At 39.4% G+C, this 21,640-nt stretch overlaps 1 protein-coding gene across 7 annotated transcripts in view; it reads right to left on the reverse strand.

The window, feature by feature from the left end:
• Window positions 1–21,640, reverse strand: part of QTMAN (queuosine-tRNA mannosyltransferase) — a 290,528-nt gene that overhangs the window by 63,305 nt on the left and 205,583 nt on the right. The gene's annotated exons all lie outside the window — the stretch shown is intronic.

Here is a 21,640-nt window from a genome sequence, read left to right on the forward strand (position 1 = left end):
GGACTAGAACCTGAGTGCCTCTATTAAACCCCAGTACAGCTATAGCACAGACATTGATGGCAGGATCCCACACCGCATGCAGACCATTTGCTTCCAATTTGAAATGGAGGAAAAGCTCGAAGAGGTAAGGAGGCAGTTCTGTTTCCATAGCCATTAAAATTTTGGTCTTTTTGCAGAGACTACAATAAAATTGCTAATAAGTGCCAAATGCAGTGGTGGTTTTACTATCATGTGAACAGTTGTCTCTTAGAGACTATACTGAGACCAGCAAATCACTTCTTATAGGACAATGAACAGCTGCCCTACGTCAGCTTTCATTCATTAATAACCTGGGCTAAATCTGAACCTGTGGCATGAAAGTGAAAGTCTCCTTATCTCATTACTCATCATCTGACCCAAATGGATCTCTGTTAAAAATATATTATCCCAAAATAATTAACAAATAGGTTACCAACACCTTAGAATTTAGTTGTGCATTTTGGTCTATAACATGAGGTAGGCTGAAGTGAACTTCAGATTTCACCTGGCTGACGTCTAAAATAAGGATACAGACCATTCCTATCATGACACAAGGTATAGGAATCTGTTCCCACACTTGTAAAATGAGTGGGGCCTAGCAACAATACACCTACTGAGTTAGAAAATTATATTTGGAACACTGCATATTAGTAAACAGCGTATACCTCTCAACCTGCAATGCCCCTACTGGCTCCCTTTAGTAACTGCAGCAGCAGTAGACAAAGGCCAGACATGTCTGTTGCCCTATAAACCAAGGTGCTCAGAAGCACATACCCTTTCTAAAGGAGACACCATAAGATCCACTCTCAAGCTAGAGGCATCTTCCTGGGCTCTCCCTACTAGGCAGTAGGTCTGAATAATCACCACATTCTCATTTACAGCAAAGAAAATGGAAATAAAGAGATTGAGTGACTTTGCCAAGGTCACAGAGACAGTCTTACAATTCAGGAGTTCTTGGCTTCCAGTTATGTGTTCATACTAAACTTCTATTCACCCACTGAAAGCTAATCAACAACAGGATACATTTTATTAGTTATATGCAGGACACAGTGCTCACTTAGTACTATTTGAAAAGTGACATTTTATGCTATGTAATTTTGATATTTGTTTTTTAAGTAGTTGTGAATTATGGGCCATCATCAGGAAATGCTGAGAGAGGAAAAAGTCACTTCTTTCCATCAGTTTGTCTCTTTTAAGTTATCAAACTAACTGCACAGCTCTGTCACTGGGTCCTGCAAAGTCTTCTCTTTCATAAATATATATATGTATCTTAAGGTTAGTTACTTAAACGTTATTTGTTTCTGTGGGCCTTCTTTGGCAACACATTTCATGTGGTTAGTACTATTTAAGATAAATAAGTCTGAATTCCCAGTTTCCTTTAATTTCCAAATGTTTAGATTGCGTGGCCTGGTTATTGAACCGTTTTACCAGAATGAACACTTGCTCTATTTTACCAACTCCTTCTATATTCTTCATATTTTTACTCAATCACACTGAAACCTTCATTTCTGAATTGAGAATAAACTACTTCTTTAGCCTATTGTCAAAACAAATATTCTTAAACCCTGGACTCATCCACATTACCCTACAATTCAGTCTCTTTAAAGGCAAATAAATGGCTCTGAAATTCTACCAAAATTCTACCCATACTGCTGTCAGAAGTTTACTGCAGTCATACACTTGACTGATTACTTTGAGGATTTGTCTGCAATAACCCCTCAATTTCTTTTCCTAGTCAGTATGCTGAATAACTGTTCTGTTTAATCTGTACTCTCTATTTTGGGTTGTTACCCGCAAACATATTATTTTACATTTAACGACATTAAGCTGTATTTTCCACTTACTGACCCAGTTATTTAAATGATCCAAATTCTTTTGAATCTAGTTACAGCAGTTTGATATATAACAAATCCCCATTATTTGTTATATTTATCCTGTAGATATAATCATCTAATTTGGATATTTCACATTCAACATCCTCATCCAAATCAATTACACATATTATAAACAAGAGAGGTTCCCAAACCAATCTCGGAGGTAAACCCTTTCCATCTAGATGAAGTAGCCAACCTCAGCCAATCCCATTTATTTACCATTTTCAAAGACAGCTATTTCATTCTCATATCAGGACTGCTTACTATTACCAGTAAACGTTAATGTAGAATCTTACGAAATGTTTTTGGTAAATCAAAATTCACATGCACTTCCCATGCACTTTATGAAGAAATATCTGTATAAAAAAGTAGCATCTTACCAATGGCTAACCTAACATACTTACAACTACATTAGCTGCTCTGAACAAATGTGCTCATCAAAGTATTATTTGCCTAAATTTCATACTAATAATATGATAATAGATATCATCTAACACAAGCTAACATTCTAGACCCAGCACAATCCGGATTCAGACCAGGACATGGAACTGAAACTGCATTAGTGGCACTGACAGATGATCTTCTCCTGTCAATGGAGAGAGGACCGGCAGACATTCTCATCCTCCTAGCCCTCTCTGCAGCACTCCACACAACTGACCATGAGGTTCTGCTGTCAGATCTGAAAGAGGTGGCTGAGGTCCAGAGTAATGCACTAAGTATACGGTGACACTTTGTGCTGGAGATGTAATTTCCAGCTGGAGAAGACATCCCCGTGCTAGCTCTGAGCAATCTAGCACACTGAAAATACGTGACTGGCCCATCCCATCGCTCATGCCACTGTGGCTGCACTTCTATTTTTAGTGTTGTAACTTCATTAGAGTTAGCACAGGTATGTCTCCACAAGCTGCAAATTACACCTACAACTCAAAATGTAGACATACACTGAAATGGTTTGAGTGCTTCCCATCAGCTACCCAATGAGTAGTGATGGGAAACTGCACTTCCACCACTAGACCCCACACTTGTGTAGTTTCACAAGGATACTCTCTCTGATCCCTTCCAACATCTACATGAAATCATGAGGTGAAAGGGTCAGATGACATGAATTCAAGTGCCATCAATACGTAGATGATACACAATTCTAGCTGTCATCACAGATGACAATACCCCTTCCACCAAGATCGCTCAGTGTCTGGATGAGATCAGCTTATGGATGTAGTATAGCTGTGCGAAGATCAACCCAAGCAAGACTGAGATTGTGATGCTGGTGGGCAGAGGAAAATATTTTGAGGAGTTTTCAGCCACAGTTCAGTTTCCTTTGGCAGCAGATACACACCCACAGTTGGTGAATTCAGTCTGTAGACTAGGCATACTCTCAGATTTCTCAGTGATGCTGAGCAGCATCTGTGAATAATGCCTTCTTCAATCTCCACTTGGCTAGAAGACTCTGTTCCATCCTGGAGGACGAACACTTGGTCTCAGTTATCCATGCCTTCATCACCTTTGGCTGGAATGCAATATACCTGGGAATGAAGCCTTCAGTATTTAGGAAACTGTAACTAAACCAGATTGCTGGAGCAAATCTCAGCAACACAGGCTACTGTGAGCACATCTAACCTGTCTTCTACTGTCTACCCTGGCTTACCATTGAATTTCAAATCAAGTTCAAGGTCTTGGTCCTTATCTTTAAAGGTCTCAATAGCCTGGGCCCAGGATATCTAAAAGACAATCTAAAGCTTTGGGACAAACACTGTAACTATGCTTTTCTCTGGCACAGTGGAACTCTCTAGAATAAGAGTAAAGATAATCTGGTGGTAGATAGAACTTTCTCTGGGGGCAGTCTGAGACTGGATTGAACTTCCCCAAGAACTAAGGACCATCACAAACCTCACTACTTTCTGCTCCAAGTACAAGACACATTTATTTGACCTTGCCTTCTCTAACAAACATATAACAAAGTATATATTTACAAAATAACAACAAAAACCAACCCTCCAAACATATACCAAAGTAAGACACTCCCTTGCACACACTTCTCCCTTGGGGGAGAGGATGAGAGAACAGACAACACATTACAGATGTGGAGTCATGTTGCGTAATGCACTACTGGAAGGCGCTCAGATATGACTGTAGTAAGCACAGTATGAGAACCTAGATAGAATAGAATAGATCTAGAATTGCCTGATATTGCCAGTTCTTAATGGCATTATTTTAGAGGTACCATAAAAGGATATAACTAGTGATGGTGCTCCCAAAAATAAGTGTCATTTGTGCTGCTCCATAATCTTACATTTTCCATGCCTATGTGTTTGAGCTACTCTCTAAAACACGAAAGATTATATCAATGGGACTTGGGGTTGCTCAGCACTTCTGAGTATCAGGATACTTATTTAGGTGTCTAAATAAGGACTTAGGTGCCTAAATTTAGGCAATTAAGTTTGAAAATGTTGATGATGGCTCTAATACATGTCTTATTTTAGATCTCCATTTACTTATGTTCCTTTACTTCAGAAATATGGAAATATTAATATTGAAGTAATACAAACTGACACAAAATTCCATATAATTTACAATTTTAAATACTTTCATTTTTTACTGATACAGTGCCTTCAATAGAATATTATAATGAATTAATCTTCCCAGGATCTCTATGATGTAAGTATTATTATCCACATTTTATATATATAGAAAAACTGAGTGACAGACAGCTTCAGTGACCTGAACAGACCCTGGATCACTCAACTCCTAGTATCATGCCTCAATCACAAGACCATCCTTGCTCTTTTTTCCTTCATGTCACTCATTTTGAGTCTTTTCACTTTTACTGTAGAAACAGTGACTACCAGCAATTAATCAAAACTCAAATGATCCCCAGCTTAATTCTGTCTGAAACTGTAGTCACAATTAATGTTGAGGTGCAAACCAACTTTAGGTCCTGTTTACACTACTATAAAAATTATATGAGGAAATTAAAAAAAACAAATTTCCAAATTATGTTTACCTAGCAATGTGGCCATGGCATAATTTGATTAAAGTATTTTTGAAAATAGTCCATTGAAGTCTGAGAGGTGCGACTGCCCAGGTATTCTGTGTTTTATCCTCCTCTACCTTCCTAATATTTTATCTCTCCTCTCCAATCATACACTGCCCCAGCTCTGAAGATTTTTTTCTTTCCCAGTTTTCAGTCCTCATAAATCTGACCTGTCATTACAGAATTTTTTATATAAGATAAGACTTCACCAATTTCTCTTTGGAGTAAACTATTTAATATCCTTTATGTAAGACATGTGTGTGCAATCAATTCTGTGGTATTTGCTCGTATTACACACAGAGTGTTCATCATTTTGACAATTTTTAAAAGTTTTGGAACACCATTTCACTTACGCATTTTTGGGGGGTAAAAAAGATTTATTTGATGGTTAACTTTAGAACAAGTTATCTGCATTAACTTCCATTGTTTTGGCATAAAGTAGTTTTGTGTATTTTATTAACAACAGTGGAGACATGATAAAGGATGTAAGCACAAACCCATGAATAGTCATAACTGGAATCCATAGTACTCATGTAAAATAATTCATTTTTGGACTTAGTTTGAAAGACATTTGCCGCAGACTAGTTTGGACATTTAAGCTTTATTACATATCATGATGTCTAAAAGGTTGTACCTGGATATAACATTTATAATTCCTGGAAGACCACATAGCTCACTGTAAATCATGTACAGTATAAACTATGTTGTCAACATGATAGGAATGATATAGTGGACATTATTTTTCCTGACCACTAGCTAAAGCTTTGCATGATGCTTAAACAAATCAATTGAAATTAAAAAGGGAAATCTACTAAACTTAGTCTATCTGATCATGTAAACTGGAGAGACAAGTCGTGGATTAACGATGGAAGTTATTATAGAAAATGTTAACACATTTTTATAGAACATCTTCACTCCAACTTTCTCAATCTCTCCTCAAAATTCACAGAAATCCTTCTCTTCCAAATTTATGACATTCTAATGTACTTTCTGCCTCCCTCCAAGTGTAATCTGCTCTCTGGCGGATACCTGCCTGGGAATAGTTGAATCTCAACAAACATCAAAAATGTACAGAATTTCTATAGCACTGTCCAGCCAAGGATCTCAAAGCATTTTTACAAACATTAATTAATTAAGTCTCCTGAGAAATCTATGAGGTAATATATTATTATCCTCACTTTACAGATGTGAAAAATATGATGCAGATAAAATGATTTGCCTAATTTCACACCAAGCTTATAGAAGAGACAGATGATGCCTTCTCTGCTTTCATTCACCATCCTTTTTCTCATCCCTTTCCCTGACACACCTCAAGGATGGTTTTGCACTCAGCAGACCTAGTTATCTATTATTGGATTTCAGCAGTTCTAGCAGTCTCTGCTAAGCCCAAGCTGACTCAAAATCTTGATTACTTTTGTGATTCTCTGTGTCAAGGGTGTATTGCATGTTAGTGATCTTGGTAAAGTGTGAGACAAATTCAACTGAAGTCAGTTTTTCATCCATTAGAGATCACCAAACTTGCCAAGATCCCTCTTTGAAATTCATGAGATAGCATCAAAGACATGTAGAGTAAAACAGTGTAAAATAGCAAAGATGGGTAGGAGGCTATTGGATGAACAACCAATCCTGGATTGCGGGGGGGGGGGGGGAGAGGGGAGGCAACAGTCCAGAAGGGTACAAGACCTTCAAATAAAAATTAGGGCTTAGTTACATGTTGAGACAAAAAAAATATAAGACATTTCAGAACTTTTCCCATTCTTAATAAAAATCCCCATGAATCATTTATAGTTAAAGTATTTACTTCCTTCCACTATATGCTTCCCCTAATGTCTTATATTTTACATTATATCTTTCCTTCTCCAATGCTGGTGCTCAGGGCAGAAACCAATCTCTGCCATTCCTCTCTGTCATTTGCTGCTGCTTCTATTTGCTGTAAGATGTTGAGATCAGCTATTCTTCCCTCCCTGCTCAGGTTTCCTCTTAAGATCTCTTTCAGGCACCCTCATTTTCCCATATCAGTTGGTTACCACTTACCAGTTTCATGTGGGAGTTTGTGTATTGGCATCTGGATTATGTGCCCCAAATATATTCAGCACTTCTTTCTGTGACTTTAATGCTAAAGTAGGACATGACAACCAAGGTATGGAAAGAGCAATGGGGAAGCATGGGTTGTGAATCATCATCCAAAATGGCAAGAGACTCACTGAATTGTGGTTCCAAGTACCCTGTTCCCTCAACACATACACAAAAATCAGATTGCCCACATCTGCATTAGCTCAAAATTCAGGTAATCTGTCCAAGATGTAAGAGCATATGGAATAGCAGATGTTAGCAATGACCACAGTCTTCACATTGCTAAACTGAAATTAAAATTGAGAAAGATCAACTTTAAACATAAAATGGTACCGAAAATCCACACTATAAAACTGAAAATGAAAGAGTACTACAAAAAATTCCAGCCTGAACTAAGGAGCAGGTCGGAGGCACTGCCCAAGACAGAGGAAGGTGAGACACTGACTGGACCTAAAGAAAAATGGTCAGCGTTCACAGACAATGTAATTCAAGCTGAAGCAGTGACAGCTGGATAGCAACATAGAGCAAGAATTGGATAAACCAAGAGACATGGCATCTTACGGAGGAAAGAAATGTACTAAAAGGTCCTGAATGCTAAGACCAATGAACTACTGGAAAAAGCAAAGAAGGGGTATTAGAAAACAGACAAAGCAGCAAAAAAGCAATGCAAGGAAAGAGAGATGGGGACATGCTGAAGATCCAGCTGCTGCTATGATAGGAAATCACAGAGCTGTTTACTAAATGACAAAAACCCTGTGTGGAAATTTTAAAATAGGACATGGGCCAATAAAAAGCAAAGATGGAAAAATGTTTACAGCTGAGGTAGTACAGAAAAACAGATGGGAAGAGCATTTCAAATACATCCTCAATAGACCCCAGACCCACCGCAGCACAAGATTTTGATGCAACATGTGAACCTGATCAATTTCACATTAACATCAGTCTGATAGAGATGTCAGAATATAGGCTGCAACCTACAAAGCGGTGGGAGATGATAAAATTACAGCAGAAATGCCAAAAGTACGTGATACCACCATCCTATTGAACCTGATGGAGCTGTTCAATTAAGTTTGGAAAAAAGAACCCCCTTCTACCAGTAGAAACACTGAATCATTGTCAGAATATCCAAAAAGGGTGATCCTACTGACTGTAACAACTGGAAAGGAGTTATGCTACTCTGTATTGTTGGGACAGCCCTCTGCAGTGTGACACTACACAGGACGAAAGAGTCAGTGCATGCATAGCTTAGAGAAAAATAGGCTGGATTTAGGCTCAAGAGATCCTGTATAGATCAGATATTCACAATGATATTCTATGGTAAGGACCATCATGTAAGAATATATAGAATTGCAAGCTCCCCTCTTCATCAGTTTCATTGATTTTCAAAAGGCATTTGACAACCTGCACGGACTTGCATTGTGAAATATTCTTCAGTTCTATGGAATCCCAGCTAAAGTAATCAACATCATCAAGATCATCTAGAGAGACGTGAAGTAGTCTGTAAGGGGGAACAGCCAGACAACAGTGTGATTCAGTGTAGACATTGGCATGAAACAGGGCTGCATTTTATATTCACTGTTGGCTGGCATTGCAATACACTAAATCATGAAGAAATATACTAGTAACACAAACACTGGTATAGCCTGTGTAGATGGCAAAAATCTAGAAGACCTGGACTTTGATGCTGATATTGCACTACTGAGTGACACTCCTGAAAAATTACAAACAAAGACAGACACACAGGTAAAAATAGCAGGACAAGCAGGACTCAAAATTAGGTATGCTGAAATAAGCATCTATGGAATCCAGACATCAAGTAGTAATATTACATTAGAAGGCAAAAATATTAAGGAAGTTGAACAGTTTACCTTACTGGCAGCACCATATTGGCTAAAGGAGCCCTTAAGAAGGAATTGACATCATGGATAGAAAAGGTATCCATTGAACTTACTGAACTTAACAACGTGTGGAAATCAAAGCTATACAGCACCAGAACAAAACTGAGAATTTTCAATTCAAACATATTCTTGGTGCTAACATACAATGGTGAGAGCTGGAAAGCTAATAAAACACTACAGAGAAAACCAGACACCTTCTAAAATAAGTGCTTATGAAGATTATGGGCACTGGCTGGAAACACTTCATGTCAGGACTCAGGCCTGCCAGGTCCTTAGACAACATCCTTAGCTGCTGTACCCCACCAGTGGCACACTGAACCACCTATCAACAGTCTTAACACTAAAGGCCTACAGATTCACAGCAGCCATGCCTCAGGCTCCTGATTGGCTGGACAGACTGCATTCTCATTGGGAATCTGGACTATATAAAGGACCCAACAGGAAGTGGAAGCTGTCTGAGCAACAGACCATTGCCTGCTGGTCGCTGCCTAGACTGCCTTGTGGTGCTGTCCTGTTGTGCTGCCTGACACTACCTTACCACACCACTGCTAAGCCTGACATGTTGTTCTGCAGCCTCGCCTGACCCTGCCTTACCACCTCACCCAAACTCGCCTCCCTAACCTGTTGACTTGGCTCCTTGAACTGGATCTTCTGCCTACTAATGCCTACATGAACTTTAACCATTGCCCTGGAATGCCTCTGATACCTGTTGACCTCCAAGCTCCAGACCAGTTGCGCACATTTGACCGCTTTAGACTGCCTGCAGCCAACTACATTACCCCTTGATCACCTGCAAAGAAATCTGAGAAATCACCATCCAGCAGGTAGTTTCCACCAGAATGTCTTATATACACAAAAATAAAACAACAAAGAACCAGAACATTTTACTTCTAGTATGGCTGGATTCCCCCCCTCCCTTTTTTTAAGCTAGATAATTTTGTACATGTGAAATCTTTTAGATCAGACTATGCAAAATTGCTTACAAGTATTAGCATTTTTGCTATATTTCTTGAAGTTTAAAATTATAGAAAATGTTTAGTCTTCATGCATAACTCATTGATATGGACACAGCTGCAAAATGAGGACAGACACATGCATGGAATTAAGCGGCAGGCCACAACTTTTATTGAACTTTAACACGGGGAATGGCTCTACCTGCCCATCACCTATACTTTCCTATACAAGACATTAAATTGGTTCCACTGTGGGGGTTATAGGGCTCCTTACCATATAACCCATAATGTGAGTTAGGCTCTCTTCAGCCTATCCCCCAGGACTCAACTCTCTCTGAGTCCTAGCATCCTCCCTGGCCCACAGGGGAACGGAGGGTGCAGCAGGGTGGGGACCTTGGCCTGCAAGGATCACAAGATCTGACCTCAGAGCACAAAGGCCACAAGATCGCATCTTATCACATGAGCTCAAAGTCCATCACCAAAGTCCCAGGTCTTTTATCTCTGGGAAATGTTCATTTTATTTTCTTAACTGCACTGGAAACTGAGGAAAGGGGGTGCCAGCAACTAGCTTGGTTGCTCCCTACCCAACTATGCCACCTGGAATCACAACACCTGCCCAAACCTTGGCTGCACGTGCCATAGTCATAAGTCAGCACCTCCATCTGACAGATATACGCTACCATCCCTGAAAACTTCCAGCCAATTGGAATGGATGTCCCTATGCTGAATCAATGAACCCTCCTTTCTTAAGGAATATCTTGGTGACCCCCTTTCTAACTTTCTTTCTAGCCTTGTCCACATGAGCTGGGTCTGCTTCCAGCCCTTGACTGTCAGTGAGTGCAGAAGTGGTATGAGCTGATCTCACTGCATGCCCCTTCTAAATGTAAACAGCTTTGGCCCTGAAGCCAAGCTGAGATCTGGCTGCTGACCTGGCTGCTGCTCTCTTGTGTGCCCAATGCATTATAGGGTGCCTGCAAATCCAAACCCTGCATATGCTCTGGGTAGCTTCTGAAACAAACCAGCACATTTGGGTAGTGACATTTTGCCATTCCCTGCCATCTTTGCCATAAGTCCGGTAAAACCCTGATTTCCAGTGCCCTATTGCCTGCACATGCCACAGACCAAAACCCTCTGCAGCTGCTGACGTCATTGCCCCAATCCTGAAACAATGAGAAACAAATTCACTCAGTCAAGACCACAGTAGCGCAAGGTTTTTCTCAGTACCATGCTGAATTGGTACCTTGTCAGGAAGCTACCATCACCATGTATGAACAGCTGGCCTGGCTGCAGGCATGAAATTTTTAGTGAGGCTCTTATCGCCTTTAGAGGGCACAAGGACTCCTCTGCACATTCCTTCAACACACATAAGCCCCTCTTCCCTTTTGGTCTGTTTTTTGAGTACAGCAGAGGGACAGATAGTTGCACATCTGTTATGTTTAACGCACACTGGACTGTCCGTAGCTGCCGTAGGCACCAGCTCACTCACTCTCAAAGCGCCAAAGGTGGCAACAACAAACGCTGCCATAAATAAAACGGCCTCGCTCCCTCAGTCACAACCCCATGCAGAGCCTTTGATAATTCCAACAGGGTTTCCAGTATTATGGGGTAACCTGTCATCCCTTCGGCACTCACCCCTCTTGGACCACCTTTTAAGAGTTTCCACACTAGGAAATGTCCACATGGGTCTGGGAAACTTTCCTACTTACTCCAAGAGGATGGGCTCTCTAGGTGGCCAGAGATAGTGAAGGAAGCCCACTCACTGTGGGTCAAAGGCACCACATATTGTGACAGCTGGTGTGTGGATATGGGCCACCCACAATGAATCCCTTCCCATGCCCTAAATTCAGTGTAGTCTGAATGACTGGCCTTACAGGCTGTGATAAATGAAGAGGGTGGGGGAGTAGCTCCCTTTTATGACTACAGCCAGCCAGTTAGCTATAAAATCCCTGTTTGTAGCTGTTCTCTATTTGCTTTACCTGTAAAGGGTTAAAAAGTCCGTAATTAAAAGGAAGGGAGTGGGCACCTGACCAAAAGAGCCAAAGGGAAGGCTAGAACTTTTAAAAAATGTGTGTGTGGGGGGGGAGACGGGACTTCCCCTTTGTCTGTCTGTGTTGTTCTCCTGGAGAGCAGAGACAGGGCTGGAACTATACTGTAAAAGGCTTTGGGCCATGTATGAAAAATCATCAGACCATATCTAGAAACTACTTATTTGAAACCCGAGATATGTAAGTAGATCAGGAAATGTCTAGGAAGACACGATTAGGTTTATCTTTTTCATTTCTTTATGGCTTATGGTGCTTTTGTTTTGCTTGTAACCTTTAAGCTGGACCTCAAGAAAGCTAGCTTGATGCTTAATCCCTGTAATTGTTTTTTTGGTTTAAATCTAGCAAAAAGCCTAAGTTACAGATGTATTTTCTTTCTTTTTATTTTTAATAAAATTTACTTATTTTAAGAACAAGATTAGATTTTTCTGTCCCTAAAAGGTTTGTGCATATGTTGTTTAATTAGCTGGTGGTAACAGCTGATTTCCTTTGTTTTCTTTCTCAGCTCTTCCCGGGGCGGGGTGTGTGTGTGTGTGTAAGGCCTTGAGGGTACCCCACAGGAAGGAATTCCCAAGTGCGGCTTCCTGGGTTATCAAAGGGGTTTTGCACTTGGGTAGTGGCAGCATCTACCCATCCAAGGTCACCATGAAAGTAAACCCCCAAACCTATACCTTCTGAGGCAGCAGATTGTACCAGCAGCTCAATCTTGAGCAACCAGTCTGAATGTCATATCGAAACCCCCATTTAACTCTTCTAGGAATCTTTCCCACACTTCTAAGTCATCCGTCATTTTCACTGTCATTCTGATAAAGTGGTGGGGTTTTCTCAGTCCAGAGGCAGACGTCAGAAGAGCACAAAATGCCTGACTGGGAGCCTTCACAGACTAATTAATGAAGCCTCACAAAACCCCTGTGAGTTAGAAAAGTACTATCCAATGCATTTTAGAGATGGATAAACTAAACGATCATGAGAATAAATGAACTTGACCAGACCACGTAACAAGTCATTGGCAAAAATAGGAAGAGAACACAGGAGTCCTGACACCCAGTTCCCAGCTTAAGCCACATTCCCTTGGTAAGTTTAGACGTCCCATGACCACCTATAGCTCCCTCCGAGTAATTTTCTTTGCCCCTTTGAGAGCCCATCTGAGGGCCCTGATCAATTTCACTTTCTCTGTAGGAAACCTAGAAACCCCAAACAATCCAGTTCAATGTTACATTTTGGGGCAGGGCCTTCTGTTTTTTTTTTCTGTGGCAAGTGGGATCCTGAGATCCTCAGCTAGGTTCTGAAATGCCTAAAGCATGTACTTGCAGTTGCCCCTAGTCTTCCTGCACATAAGAAGCCATCAAGATTGTGCATGAGACTGTCCTGTTTCATGGGGTGCACTATTGCCCATTCCAGCAGGGAGCTGCATCTTTTCAAAATGACACCTGACTTTATCAACATATCAGTGGCTTTCAAACTGAAATCCTGGGATGCACTGGAAGCAATTGGAATGCAGACATGATGTTGCATTTTGTCAACATGCCCTGGAACTGCAATCCCCTAACTATGGCATCAAACGACAAGTATCTCTCTGAACACAGCTGGGGGTCAATATAATCATTTTACCAATGAAGACCTAGGGGAAGGACAGGTGGTGGATAAGCCTATATTCCCTCTTCACCTTCTTCAGCAACACACTCAAGGAAGACATGCCATTCTGGCATTAGAACATATGGAGGGACCTGCCACTCTTCCTGCTGCCACCTCCAAGGTGATCTCTGCCCTTTCTATATGCTTTAAGTCTTTAGTGGACTTCAAGTTCTCTGCCCAAAAGCAGCACCGCATGCCCTTGTATGGGCTGTGAAAACGGGCCAAAAATCCGTTCCATAAATAAGCTATGTCTTTTTTGCTGGGGTTGTCCAACAACAAATCCCACAACCCTGTATCTTAATTGCAGAAGGAGCCTTTTCTATGGTTACTACCTCTCCCTGTGGCATCTGCTGAAGCACTGGGTCCTTGCAGAGCCCCTGTCCCACAGCCCTGTTGGAACTGCCGTTGACCCATATAACAGGAGAGTGCACAATGCTGAGCCCCTGCATACCCTACAGCAGTGTTTATACCTGCCTTATGAACAAAACATTTCCCATCATTAATGCAAAATGCACATTAGCTTTTATATATGTATTTTGAAAAGGAGGTTTTGGCATTGGCAACCCACTGTCTGTGAATACCAGCTGGGCGGGGTGCTAAGGAGTCATACCTCCAGCCAAAGTGCCTGGTCTGTTTTACCCCTTTACTTTTCTGCTGCCCTCTGTTATAAATTTTCAGTCATGCCTTAACCATGCTACCCCAACATATGGAATCAGCATGGAATCCTGTCTGTCCAATAGTGGATAGACCCCGCCCCCTCATGCTGGGACAGAGGTGGGAGAAAGAGATGTGAACCCCACAGTAGGGCAGAGAGCCTCCCCCTCCTGGGGAAAGATGCCCCAGAATCCTTACCTGCATCTCTCTGAATCTTAGGACTGCTGTTGCTGCTGCTGGAAGCTGGTGAGTAACCCTTTCTCTGATGGAACGGAGCTGAAAGAAGTGACACATGGCCTCTGGGCTGGGCTAAATCCTGGGAGCCGGGGAATGCTGGCCAATCAGCACCCCTCTATCCCAGCTGGCTAGAGACTGCCAGAGACTCCCAGGAGGAGGAGCTACCTATTGTCCTTTCGGGAGTGTCCCCCTTTCACTGCTGGCCCCATCAAGTTCCCACACCCGTTGTTGCAGGTGGGTGGCATTTTTTTGATGTTTCACACAGAAGGTTTAGAAATATTGTGCTTTTGTTTCAGCACAAACCACTTCTATTCTAATTCTAATATAGGTTGTTTCTAAAAAGTAAGAAATTATATTTTCTTCTTTAATTCAACATTTAGTTGGTTTCTATGACATACAACATTCATAGTTAAAGTTATGAAGCTTTACCTTTGTGAATCTCAACATCTACTGTCATTAAATAATTATTGTCTGGCCACTGAAAATTTAAAGGGATAAAACTGGAAAATATTGTAAAAACTCACAAGTCTGCACAACTGCGAAAAATTATGAGTGATAAAAATCTAAAAATATGCCTTAAAATAAAGATTGATCTTATCCATCAAAGTGATCAAAAATAAAAATCCAATTCTACCATGCCTATTTATAAATATTGTAAAGATATAGGCATGGTAGAATTGGATCTTTATTTTTGATCACTTTGATGGATAATATGGATCACACTGATAGATAATTGAGAAGACAGCAAATAACAGAACCTGTCAATTTGGTGCATATTGTTATAGATGCCTGGTTGATATAACTATGGCTTAAAAATTAACTAAACTCATGCACTCCTAACTACATAATAGAAATTTCATAACATACTAAAAGTCATTTTGAGTGTCAATCTGAATGTCTGCCATTTTATGTTCCAGATTTTCTGGTTTTCTCAGTCTGTACTGTGTGCATTTTCTCCACATTTATACTATGAAATTGCAGTGCCAATAAACCTATGCACATGTACTTGTAATAGAAAATGTGCATTTTACATTCTTTCTTCATAACATGTTGTCATGTTATATTGCATGTGTTTATTCATAACACCTCATTTACCCTAATGAAAAATCACTTATGGGAATCAGTTTCCTTTATTGGCACCAACAGTCAATCTGTGCACTATTTTATTAAAAGCAACAACAACAATAAAAGAATGGAAAGATAATGATGTCATTGTCAGATGAATAAAAACCACATTAGAAATACTGGCTGGAGTGCTGTTTTAGGTTAGATCAAATTATTAGGGGAGAAGTTCTGGACTGTGTGTTACACAGTGTTTTGAAGAGCTGTTCTCAATAAACAACTATAATTTCTTAGAACAAACATAAGCGACAAAAAGACTGCAATTTTAAAATTCAGATCTTCCATGCCTTTATTTATGCTCACTTATACATTTTAAGTAGACTTGAATGTCCTGTGGACAAAACTATATTACTATTAAAAGGCAAGAAAAACAGATATACTTCAGTAACTCTTGTAGTATACATGTGAACAGCAGCTCTCCATAGGTGAAATCTTGGTCCCTGTGAAAAGCCTGAGTAAATAAGCTGTGTTCAGGGAGTTTCAACAGGTCTTGGGGAGGGGAGGACGAGAGGAGGAGGAGGGAGAGACAGAGAGAGAGAGGATGAGAGAAAGAGAAAATCCCTGCCCCAGGCCTCAGAATTCAACAAATTCGCTTCAAAGCTGCTGTGACACTCTCCTTCCCCCAAGTATCTGCTGTTTATACATAATCATAATCTAAATTCTAGTTTAACAACATTTTTGTCTGGGAATCTCCTTAGTTGTTACTGATGTTGGTGATGGTGGTTGGTATTTTTTAAAATCATTATTACAAAGTGTGCTTTGATGTTTTGATCTATATTCTTATTTTTAAGATAATGATTGATTGTACCTCTGTGAAGTATTAATGTGGTCTAAACCTCTGCAGGAATCCCTGCATAGTTTATATAATTATAATACCTGGAATCCTTGTGGCTCATAAGTTTTGTGATGGTTAGTACATCTGCAGCCTGCAACTACAGATATTGCAATGAGGTTCTCAGGCACTGGGAAATTCCACTGTCCCTCCCTTGCTTTCTGCTAAGAGCCTTGGCAAACCAGGCCTCACAATTACCATAACTGAATGTGAAATTACTACAACTATCAAAGTAAGTACATATATAACTGGGCAAATGCATGCACAAATACCAAACTCACATGGGCATTTTTTTTAATGGCACTTTGTGTGCTGTGCTAAGGGATACAGTACAATGGTCATAAAATCAATATTATGCTGGTCAAAATGGGGCAGATGGCAACTCGAATTAGTATGTAATTCTCTATCCATCCCCAAAGTAATGCCATAAATCGGCTAACAGGAGTAAAAGTGGTACTATTTGCACCCTCCTCATGAGACTACTCTTATATTGTGTTTTGATGTACCTTCGCTACCCCGGAGGGTGAAATAAGCAAAAATCTCATCATTTTTCTTGCTTTTTCTGTGTGATTTCTATAACATTGCACTGTACTGAAAACAGCAGCAGTGTGGTTGTATTAGAGTCTTTAACAGTTGTGCGCTAGATCAACAATAAGAAAGCAATTATCTATTCTCTATTCTGACTTTTTTCTATGGAAAGCAGTGAGTGAATCCCTGGGATTTAAAAGATTCCATTGAATATGTAGGGATGCCTCTGGATTTCTTCAGTTCACATTAGGGTTTGGTGAGGTTCTGCACTACTTCCTATGATTTGTTTCCACTTCCTGCTCTATAGCAATCAATGTGTTTTATCCTGTGTAGGGAATAGATTAGCCATCACAAATAACCTCCAAGGTGACAGTGCTGGACTACATTAGGGGCAATGTCATTTGAAGGATAGTATTAGGGAGACTTATCACTCAGGGACAAAAACTGAAAGAAAAGGGGAGAGAGCAGACGGAAGAGAAGAAATGAGGCAGAAAAGAGCATAGAATGTGATAGAGAAAATTGCATGAGCTAAATCAAGATTAGGCCTCTCTAATGGGTCTCTGGCTTAGAAAGTCTACCTTCCCGAGAACTCATCAGGCGTATACATATTCTGGAGTGGATCCCTGAGATGTCTTTCTACACTGTTCAAGGAGCTTCCTATTGGATTGGAGGGATGGAATACTAAGGAACCAGAGTATTAACCGCACTTGAGCAACTATTTAAGTCTGTCTTCTCTTGCAGAGAGCTTTTGTGGGAAGTGAACAGATTCAGAGAAATGGAACCCTTGATGCAGACAAATGAGTATGAGTCCCACTTTCTCTCTGAAATATCACCCCAAGTATGGCTTGTTTGGCTGATGTGCTCTTCTGCAATAACTTAGATGGATGCAACACCTCTGGTCAATCTTATGGCATGGATAGCTAGATACTCTGTGAGAGAAAAGGCTGTGCTGAGTTCAGATGCAATACTTGTTACACAAGATGCTAGGTCCAGTTGAGCTACTTGATCTGCAGGATAGGAGAGGCACATACATGAGAAATCAAGAGCAAAAAGAACAGGACAGTGAAACAAAGGGAGAGAAGAAGTAAAAGCTGAGGGAACAGGAGAAAAATGACAGAAGAGAAAAATGGAGAAGTAGAAGAAAACAGGAAGAAAAGGGAAGTAGAGGAAGGAAAAGGAGATAGAAATCCATCCTGTGAGCAGATCACCTCTAAGCAATCATTGTCATTAGATGCTGACTGAAGAAGAGGCAACTGAGGCATCAGAAATTTGTCTTGAATAAAGGCTTGTAAGCACTCAAGTCACTTTTGAAATGGGATTTAGGTTCTTTAGTCACTTTTACTCTTGGAAATTTTACCCTCTGCCTATTTTCCAAATATTTTCTGAGGTAGAATCCTTAATATCCTGGGATTGACACTCCAAAACCTCTAAAAAAATTCATTTATTTTCTCAGCATTGCCAACTCTGCTCTGCAATCCGGTTTCATTTTGAACCAATGAAAGTGCCTTTCATTTTAACACCAGCCTAACGAAGGGAGGAGGGGAAAAGCAGTCTCTAAATGTGCACTTGAGTTTTCCATTTGAAAACTCTTTATGGGCGTGCAGCTCCTGAATTTCCAGCACTGAAATTACTGCAGAAGATACACTGTGAAATTGACATATTATGCAGTTTCAGCTAATAAGGGTTTTGACTAGAGCATTCTTCAATCCTTCTTCCAGAAAGGACACAGCATGGTAACACCACTTTCTGAAAAGTAAATCTGCAGGGGAACTGTGCAGAATAGGAACAGAAGATGGTAGAAACTACTCCAAAACTATTATGGACTTGTAGATTTGTTCTTTCTTAGTTTTGATTTTTGTGTTGCTTTTTCTTGTTATATGCAGCTCTAGCTAAAACCATGTCTATTCTAATCTACTGCTTGTGGGATTATTACTAATTCCATTTTGTTACATAACATATTTACCCCAGGCTGACAAATGACTTCAAAAATACCTTAATCACTTTAGATCACCAAAGATAAACTGATAGTGATTACTTTGTGTTTTAGTACTTAGATGGTGAAATCCTGGCACCACTTGAAGTCAGTGGCAAAACTACTATTGACTTAACAGAGCCAGGTTAATTACATTATAAATAAGTGAATGAAATGTTAATCTTCTACAAAATACATATCACTTGTTTTTATTTTCCAAAGTAATGTCAAGGTCACAAGCATGTTTAAAATTCTTTATAATGTTGATCTAGAAACTTAGAGGTGAATCAATAACTAACTGCCACAGAAAATTGGTATATTTTACCAATCAGGTGAAAGGTGAGGGTACCTAGAAATTGTCAAGATAGAAAATGCAATTTTTTATGGCAACATGGGAACTTATTCCCATATTTTTAACAATAGTAATTTTACTTCACTATTAACAATTATATGTACATAATACCTACAAACTAACATTAAAAGGCAGCAGAATGGTTATCAGTAACCTAAATCATTCCATTTAGTCTAACACTTGACAGATCTTTAGAACTTGTTGATGTATGTTCTGTATCTGCAGAGTTCTAAAAGAACTGGTCACAATGTTGTTTTAAAAAATGGTTACATTTAACATTAACTTTTAGAGTTATGAGAGCTGCAATGGACTCCAATAAAATTGGTTCCACTCACTAATGTTCAAATGCTGAAAAACAACTCAACTCTCTAGTGTTTATTTAGAAAATAAGCTTTCCAAACAGTTCAGATTCTCCTTCTACTATACAGGACTGGAAATGAATGGGTGTTTGAAACTGATATCACACCTCAAATCATCTACGCCTTTGCTTATTTAATTGCATTTTTAAAAATTAAACTAATACCAGGATACTGTACTATGTAATTTCCTAATTTGTGGAAATCCCTCTAATCAGATATTTAAAACGGACGTTCCCTTTAAATTGACTCTTTTGTAATATATGCAATGCAGAAGGGAATGCTATCATAACACTTCAATAGTTAACTGACTTTATGAGAAAAATACTTCCAAATGTTTCCTAAAACCTTCCAAACCGCACCAAAGAACATTATCGTAATATTATGTTTCCCTATGGCCTCCAATATTTAAGCTTGCCATTCTTGAAATGATACTTGGATGAAAAACTTAAGTTTATGTAATGTATAAATTGTTCCTAAAAGAAAAGGCTTGCCTTTAAAATTAGGAACTACAGGGAGATGTCAGATATTTTACATTTTGATATCATTTCTTTATTAATTGACCAAGCAGTATTCTAGTGCTTTGGGCTGCTACACAGGATATATATACTCCTTATTTTAAACCTGAGGAGACACTGTGATCCTATTCATAGTGAATACTGAAAACAATAACTGTCCTAAATAATTACATATCAAGTTACACTTAATAGGTATCCATATTTCTTGTACAGTACACACAATCCATATAAACAGTATACCATGTATCAGTAATATGTTCCAGTTAATCCAACATCAAAGAGCTCGTTTATGGTAGGTTTTCATTTGAATCAGGATTGTAATGTTCTGTGCAAGCATAAGCTAACCATTTCAAAGATTTTGCCAGCAAGCTGCTTTTTGGCAGATTATTGGCAGTACATACTGGCAACAACTAGCGAACTAAGCCCTACTTATAACGAACAGGTAAATAATTATTTTAATAAATTTATGTAAAATATTCCACTTGGTCACATCTGTTTTTGATAACCCACTCTACTGCACAAATACAAACTTCTTTCTTTCTCAGGGAAACATGTATTTCACCTTAATTATTTACCACTTTCTCAGGTACCCCAATAAACAAATAAGCTTTGAAACCCAGTTACACTTGAAGGTTTGCTGAGGTGAACTATAACTTTGTCTGAAAAAGCTAGTTCAGTGTATGAAAAAATAATTTAACACCCCCAAAATTCTAAAACACACTGAGACATAAGTATAACATTCAAGCAATAAGTAAAAAAACAGGGTTATGATGCAATTATTTCAGCTAGAGGGCATTAAAAACCATGAGGTCCAGTCACTTGCCTCAGGCCCTGAGGGCTGTGTGGTAATGCACAGACTCTGACCCTCACTTGAAATATGTTACACACGTCTGTACTTCCTGGCATTACAACTATTGTTTAATTGTATATGTGTTTATATCTTAAAGAGGCAGCCTGGTTTAGAGGAACTCCTGAGTTCTAATCTTGGCTCTGCTAGTGAGTCACTGGGTCTCTTTGGAAAATCCCCAAAACACATTTTTGTCTTTATTTTGCCATCTAAAACTGAAATAATAATTTTTTTCTACCTCTTAGGGGTTTTCCGAGATGTTTGTATGAAGTTCTTGAAGATGTTATAATTGATTATCAGTAGTAGTATCTTTAAAGGAAAATCTTTGAACCTAATCCTCATCGGTATAAATCAGCATATCTTGATGGGATTACTCTGATTTAAAGTAGCTGAGGATCTGTCCCCTTGCATTTTGGAACCAGAAAATACCTTGTCATAAGATTCTCTTCTCTATACATGATATAACTTCACTATAAAGAATGATAACTTACAATGAATTAAAAGCTTCTCCCCTACTATCTTCATTGTCCATCAGTCTAGTTGTGCAAGTGGTCTTGTAAAAAGTAAGTGGGGAGAGTCTGCATGTCACTGTTATATGGTACACTACTGGTGGGAACCCCTCAAATAACTATAAAGTGTGAGAAAGGGACAGTACAGGACTTCAGTGGCAAATGTCAATGTAAGTGTGTAATTATGAT

This window comes from Lepidochelys kempii, chromosome 11 (genome assembly GCF_965140285.1).
Source record: "Lepidochelys kempii isolate rLepKem1 chromosome 11, rLepKem1.hap1, whole genome shotgun sequence".
Taxonomy (NCBI): domain Eukaryota; kingdom Metazoa; phylum Chordata; order Testudines; family Cheloniidae; genus Lepidochelys; species Lepidochelys kempii.